Genomic DNA, 7,553 nt, shown 5'->3' on the forward strand with positions numbered 1-7,553 from the left:
TCTCATATCTGCTCGTATTTGCTAGTATTTGTGATATCTAACAATTGAATTAATGTTAGCATTAATTCTGTAGCATTTAATATATATTATTTTTTCATATCTCATATCTACTCGTATTTGCTAGTATTTGTGACATTTGCCCCTTTTTGTCACAGGTGAGTACTTCTTTGTGACATCTGCTAGCACAAAGGGACCTGGCATAAGGCATCTTTGACATCTGCGAACACAACCAAACACAGCCAACACATAGGAGCTTTAGGAGCTTCGTTGGAACAGTTGCTGGTAGTTTTGCAACTTAATCTGCAATGGGATCGTTGATGGCAGATATGCTTCAGGTTTCACCACCGCACCAATCTGCAATGGTATCAATTGTTGATGCTGGAAAATATAGTAAAGATGGATCTGTCTTGAACACATGGGATCTTATGACTTAATCTGCAATGGGATGGCTGATGGTAGATATGCTTCAGGTTTCACCACCGTACCAATCTGCAATGGTATCAATTGTTGATGCTGGAAAATATAGTAAATATGGATCTGTCTTGAACACATGGGATCTTATGGGATCGCTTTAATGGATAGCTAGAACAGTCGCTGGTTGATATGTTGGTAGCTATGCTTCAGGTTTCACCACCCCACCCACCCTGAAAAAATCATTTTGCATTTTGCAATCTTGAAGACACTGTTTTTATTGAAGGCTATTTCTATTTGCAAGGGTATTTATGCTTTCTTCTTTCTATGAAAAATTAGTGTATTTATGCTTTCTTCTTTCTATGAAAAATTAGTGGCTTAACTTACCGCTGTAAGTGATAAGTTTCATTTCGTTGCAAGGATAATTGCTCTGTTTTTTGTTTTCATCTGAAAATTATAATTTCTCCTTGCCTGCAGGAATTCACACATCCATTAACCTTTCACACACATCCATTAATCCTGATGTCGGTCAGCTAAAACAAAGAAAACAAAGAAATGCACGAAACCCAACAAATCTTATCTTGCTGTTGACGTTCTGGGGATAAGGTTTTTAGATAGAATTGATATTCGCATTAGCTTAGATTCGGCCTCCTCCGGCATGATCATGTGAAATTTACGAGTACATTTAAAAAAAGAGATTCTCATAATTTTCTTTAGTTAACTTTATCCATTCATCAAGGTTGGTTTTCTTTTATTTGAAATATTGGTGATAATAAATAAAGTTAAATTCATCCATTCATCAATGTTGGTTTTCTTTTATGTGAAGTATTGGTTTTATATATATATAATTTTCAAATGATAATAATTAAAGTTAACTTTATGGTTTTTTTTTCAATTTTTAAATTTCAAATCAATTATATATATATATATATATATATATATACATATATAGATATATTCTTTGATTTTATGTATATATATATAGATATATTCTTTGATTTTGAAATATTGGTTATATATATATATATATATATATATATATCTTTGATTTTGAAATATTGGTTATTTATATATATATAAAATATTGGTTATATATATATATATATATCAAATGATGATAAATAAGGTAGTTAACTTTATGGTTTTTTTTTTCATTTTTAAATTTCAAATCATTTATTTATATATATATATATATATATATATATATATTTTATTTGAAATATTGGTTATATATATATATATGATTTTCAAATGAAGTTATTTTTCAATATATATATATATATGTTTTTCTTAAATTTCAAATCACTTTTCAAAATATATATATATATATATATATATATATATATATATATATATATATATAAAAAGCTCCATATATTAAACATAGTAAAATACATATATATAGTAAAATACATATATATGAAAAAAAATTATTTACATTGCGGTAAATGCTATGGTGGATATGACATTTACGGATTAACCATTTAATTCAAGTTTTGGAACGGTTAATACGGGTCAGTTTACAGGTGTCAAACTTTATGGTTGAAGTACTATCCCATGTGATTAACCTAATCACAGCGTGGATGGTACACAGGTGTCAACCCTTACCTTATTCCAGCTATCTACCTTATCAAAAACGGTGATTTTTTATTGGTTATGTTTTCAATGTCCTGCTCTGCCATGGTACGTGGCACGAGCAGGGTCTATCTCTGCAGTGGTTCTCCTCGGGCTCGGCATTGCATCGACAGAGGAAAATGGGTGTGAAGATCTGACGGTCAGCCTTGTCTTCATTTGGGTTCAAGCCTTCAATCGACTGTTTTGTTTTCCTTTCTGTTTTTCTTTTGCTCCCGGGACTCCATTCCGCCTTTCTCCATGCCTTACATGGTGTTGGATCTACCTTCGGCACAGGGCTGGAAACTCGATGCATGGTCTCCTCTGCATAGCCACGAGTTCATCCTCGCGCTGCAACTCCCAGATGATGGCAAGGTAACTCAGATAATTTAATTTACCTTAGGCACAATATTCTTTATTGATACAATGTTTCCCTTCTCAATGCTAAACAGTTGTGGTGTTTTCTTACAGGTGTATCATTAGAGGAATCAGCTACTTCTCCGAACAGAGAGTTGTGCTTCTAGCCAAGTCCCTCCGCTCGCAACTTCTCGGGTAAGCAACAACCACAGTTTTCTGGGTTGCTTGAAATCTGGCTGGTTTATCTCTTTTAGGCGCACTACCTCCTAGCTCCTAGATTTCCATTGTTGAATGTATGAGAAGAGGAGATGGTCGAACAGCTCCGCGCTGTTGCTGGGTACTCCATTCCGTTGCATTCAAGGGTTTGATGGATATTTAAATCTATTGAGTCTATTGCCCATTGTCGAGTCCGAAGACTGATTCTTCAGTTCTTGGGGCTTAGTATGCTTTCGGGCAGACCCTAGTTAGCTCTGCATGTTACTATATTTACTGTATTGCACTCTGAGAAGATAATTTTCCTAAGAAATGCACTCTGATTTTTGTATAGCACGGTTTCCTATTTTTAGGCATGCAACCAAGGGTTTGCTTGTGTATGTCATCAACATGCCTATTCTGGTGCAATGTTTGTGTTCAGATATAATTATATGTTTACTTATTTGATACTAATGTTGTGCTGAGAATTAGAAAATTCGATGTTAAGAATGCTAGTATGGTTCACACAAGGTACTTGACTGAAAGAATTAATCTGTTAATGGTTCACCATTTCAAATGTTAAGTTCTCTTTTATTTGTTGTTGTTTCATTAGATACAGAATTCGTTTGAGACTGTTAGGTGTTTTTCCTTCCTCTGATGAGGGTTCTCCTGTCGCAAGGGTTTTTGGGATTTCTTGTATAGGTCAAGTCACATGCAATTAAAGTCTCCTACATTGTTTTGGCCGACTTGGGTCTAGGTTATGGGACGTCGACCCTAGAGCCTTTCGAGTCCTTTGGATGCTTTACAGCTTTTTTCTGGGTTAATAGTTATCAGCAAGTGCTGGTCATGAACTGTTGTTACTGTTTCATTTAGAATAGATAGAAAAATAAATCTGCATAATTCCATAACATCTGCTATCGTGCAGTGTTGCATTGTTTAACAGGGTGGCTCGGCCTTAAGCTCGGCAGCCTTCTGGACAACCATTGTCGCAGAAGTGACTATTATTCTTACTTAGGGTTTGACACGATGAATCTGGATACTTTCTTTGCCAAAGACTCAGGTCTTATTCCTTATATTTCTATTCTCCGTCTGTAATGTCTTAGGGGTTTACACAGTGTAGAGCTATCCTCTTGTTCGCTTGATTTTCTACCTTTTCTTTTTTATGAGGGCTAAACCAGAAATTATTGATTTCTTAGGACATCTATACAGTCTAACTGCTTTCAATTTTATATGGACTACGTAGATTACTTTACAGAGCAACAAAATTTTAATCTTACTTATCATTGAGAAATCTATACATACTATATTGAGTATCAGGGTTTAATTAACATGATAGAATCTATACAGAGTAAACAAGATTTAATCCTAAACCTTATTGAAGAGAAATTAACAATTTTCCTATTCCTGCTTTTCCTGTAAGGTTTTCTCTGTTCTTACTTGCAAACACAAAAGTAATTCTCCGTACCTGATTCCAGTATTGCAATTGAAGTATTCTTTAGGTAAGAATCACCTCTATTCTCTTCTGCTTGTCTTCCACCCGACCATGAGGTGGGTCCTCCTCGACCCAACCTCCCCCCAAGCACTCTTGCAAGACCACCGTCTTCTGCAAGATTCTGGCACTCTAAGCCTGCGCTATCTGGTCATCACCAGACTTAGCATCTTCTGCAAGATTCCAGCATTCTAAGCCTGCGCTATCTGGTCATCACCAGACTTAGCGTCTTCTGCAAGATTCTGGCACTCAAAGCCTGCGCTATCTGGTCATCACCAGACTTAGCGATTCTTTTCCCCTTCTCCGTCTGTCCCTACAGCACGGTTTTTCCTTCCCCTTGCTTCCTTTTCCTTTGGAAGCATCTACAGTTGGGGAAGGTAGTTAGGGTTTTACTGGCAACTGCCATTCTTAATTTTTAACCTCCTTTCATGAGGAGTCGCTAGATCCATTGACACACTGTTTTCTTTTCAATTAACAATAATGAACAACATAACAATAACAGTAATTAACGACATAATTAAATTCAAACAGTAATGGTAATAATTATTCAGTTTACCCCAAAGGTAACAATAGTTAAACAGTTGAACTTACTACTGTTAATAAAATATTACAGCTTTACTAGGGGCACTACAATATATATTTTCTTTTATTTGAAATATTAGTTATATATATATATATATATATATATATATATATATATATATAATATTTCCAAATGATAATAAATAAAATTAAAATATTCGAGATATATATATATATATATATATATATATATATATATATAATTTGAAATATTGGTATATATACATATATATGATTTTCAAATGAAATATTGGTTTTATATATATATGATTTTCAAATGATAATAAATAAAGTTCACTTTATTGTTTTTTTTTTTCATTTTTAAATTTCAAATCATATATATATATATATATATATATATATATATAATTTCAAATCATTTATATATATATAATTTTTGATTTTCAAATGATAATGAATAAAGTTATTTTTTTTTTCAATTCTTAAATTTCAAATTGATGAAGGTTGGTTTTCTTTCAATTAATATTTGTACATATATATTATTTTCAAATCATAATTAATAAAGATAATATATATATATATATATATATATATATATATATATATATATATATAATTTTCAAATCATAGTTAATAAAGTTATCATATATGTATATATATGATTTTCTAAAGTTAACTTTATGTTTTTTTTTTTTCAATTTTTAAATTTCATTTATTTGAAATATGTTTTTTTTTTTAATTTTTAAATTTCATTTATTTGAAATATTTTTAGATATATATAAATATCGCTTATTTTACAACAAGATTTTTCTATTTGTTTAACCACATTATTTGAACTTGTGTAATAACGTTTATCATTACACACTACTCATATCCTCTATTAATATCATGTGATGTCAAACATATACACTTTTACACACTACTCATATCCTCTATTAATATGATGTGATGTAAAATATATACACTTTTTAAAACCATACGTTGGCTTGTGTTAGATGTTGTGCTATGAGATGGCCCATACTTTATACACAACGCTATTAACCCCAACGCTATTAGACCCTCGTAACCATATGACTGCATCTTCATCTTCAAAGTTGAAGCCTCAACACAAAAGATTTGACAATTTCATTCTGTACATAATTTCTATGGGCAAGAGTTAACCAGCCATATATTGGGTATTAAATGCCCCTATGTAGGCTGGCCAGCTATGTATGTCATGGAGGCACATCATAAACTCCGGCGGGCGACCACGGAGACCTTTCCGGCAGCCGTTGCAGGACCCACCATACATAGAGCCCAGGCCCAAAACATAATAACATAATTCCAAAACTGCATTTCGCGCGCCAGAACGAAAGCGTGACCCAGCCGAAACTCTGCAACCCAGAATCACTGTGCTCTGCAACTCGCAACCCGCCGGACTGAAGCGCTGCAACCCGCAATCACTGTGCTCTGCAACTTGCAACCCGCCGGACTGAAGCTCTGTTCAACCGAGGACATACATCTTCCCCTCGCAGGCTGGTTCATTCACATAAATTTTAAAGGTATGCAGTATACGGATACGGATTTACAGTTTCTTGCAGAGTATGCATTACCAGTAGTGTAAATTAAATGCGATGTATGTATGTCCTCGGTTGAACAGAGCTTCAGTCCGGCGGGTTGCAGCGCTTCAGTTCGGCGGGTTGCGGGTTGCAGAGCACAGTGATTGCGGGTTGCAGCGCTTCAGCCCGGCGGGTTGCGGGTTGCAGAGCACAGTGATTCTGGGTTGCAGAGTTTCGGCTGGGTCACGATTTCGTTCTGGCGCGCGAAATGCAGTTTTGGAATTATGTTATTATGTTTTGGGCCCAGGCTCTATGTATGGTGGGTCCCGCACCGGCTGCCAGAAAGGTCTCCGTGGTCGCCCGCCGAGTTTATGATGTGCCTACATGACATACATAGCTGGCCAGCCTACATAGGGGCATTTAATACCCAATGTATGGCTGGTTAGCTCTTGCCATTTCTATGCATTAACTACACCGAAGGTCATTCATTTTCTATTTTTTATTTAAATTTGTCGATCATTTATTTTCTATCTAAATTTTTCCACTATCTAGAATTTGTACTACACCGCTTATTGAATAATTGTCTGAATTATTATTCTAACACTTCCTCTTAATCACGATTTATATGTTTCATTTAGACTTTCTTTGCTACAATATATTGTTGAATATTATAGTATATTGATGAAAAAGAGCAACAAATTTGGTATGTTCAACTTGTTTCCTCTTCTTACTCTAGATTATGAACTCTAGATATCGCTCCTTATTACAACAACTATGATGGCAATTCATTTCAACTCTTTTTTCAACACGTTCACTTCCATCCTTGAGAATATTCCATCATTGAGAATTTTTAAGTATGGTTTAATTGACATTACAAGTGAGTTATATTCTTCTTTTTCGAGCACAGATTTATCATTAACTACTTCTCATAGTTGGATCCCTAGCTATTACGAGGTTCCCTAGTACACTATCAAGTCTGCTTCAGTATTTAGAAAACTTCTAAAGCACTCGAGATACTCGTCCACAAATCACCAAGCTCGACAGTGAACGACAAACAATTATCAACAGAGTTCACTCAACTTGCTCAGGCACACTCGTCAACCAACAAGCAAACAACGATCGACATACTTCACCAAAGGGCAGTCCACTTCCTCAGATTTCCACAAGACCTTCACAACACGGAGCCCACAGCTCTTCACACCACCGAACCCTCAAGGATCGAACACCATTCTACTTCTCACAGCTCTCAACTTCACACATGTCTTCACACTACAGGGTCAAAATGAAATATTTGGGTCATGTTTCTAAGCCTAAGTGAGAGTTGGACAAGGAGGCCAGTTAACATATAGATTATGATTAAAGGGAGGCTTTAGAATAATAATCACAACAACTATCATGATTAAAGGGAGGCT

This window comes from Pinus tabuliformis, chromosome 4_2 (genome assembly GCF_031772625.1).
Source record: "Pinus tabuliformis cultivar Carrire ecotype Pingquan chromosome 4_2, CPIR1, whole genome shotgun sequence".
Lineage (NCBI taxonomy): Eukaryota > Viridiplantae > Streptophyta > Pinopsida > Pinales > Pinaceae > Pinus > Pinus tabuliformis.